The sequence below is a fragment of the Biomphalaria glabrata genome, chromosome 17 (assembly GCF_947242115.1).
Source record: "Biomphalaria glabrata chromosome 17, xgBioGlab47.1, whole genome shotgun sequence".
Lineage (NCBI taxonomy): Eukaryota > Metazoa > Mollusca > Gastropoda > Planorbidae > Biomphalaria > Biomphalaria glabrata.
In genome coordinates this window covers 18,188,344-18,188,942 of record NC_074727.1, presented here as the reverse complement: position 1 = coordinate 18,188,942, position 599 = coordinate 18,188,344, and positions in this window count along the sequence as shown.

The following is a 599-nucleotide window of genomic DNA, read 5'->3' as shown; positions in this document are numbered from 1 at the left end:
ATTTGCTAAAATTGCTTGCATCCTTTCGACAAAAATTGAAATATTATTCTATTCAATCCAGTATAATAGTCATTTTATGCAGTACTTCATGCAGCTGATATCTAAGCTAATACTCATGGGTATTTTTATTAATGCATAACAGAATTCTCTTGTAAATGACCAAAATTGTGTTGATATTCCATAAATCGGTGCAGAAATCGGTTAATTGGGAAACTAGTTTGTTTCACATGTTCCTTCAGAATTATAGATCATTACATCGTAGCACAAACCTCGTGCAAGGAAGCAGGAAGGTTTGGAACACAGGACCATTGAGATGAGTCTATAGCACATACCACATGACCTGGAAACCATCCTTTTTGGCTAAAAAAATCAATTAAAGAATGAGGCTTGTGATTTTTCCCCAATTATGTTTAGAATTATCATAATGTCTTAACTTTTATTTCTCAAATTTAAGACTGACTAGGAAAATTTTTTATTTAGTATATAACCAGAATACTTTTTTTTACCATTTCTCTATTCAGCTTGCAAATTCATGGGAACTGGGTGGAAATGGATCACGAAAGCGTGGGAAAAGAATTACTAGCTAATTGACCACACTG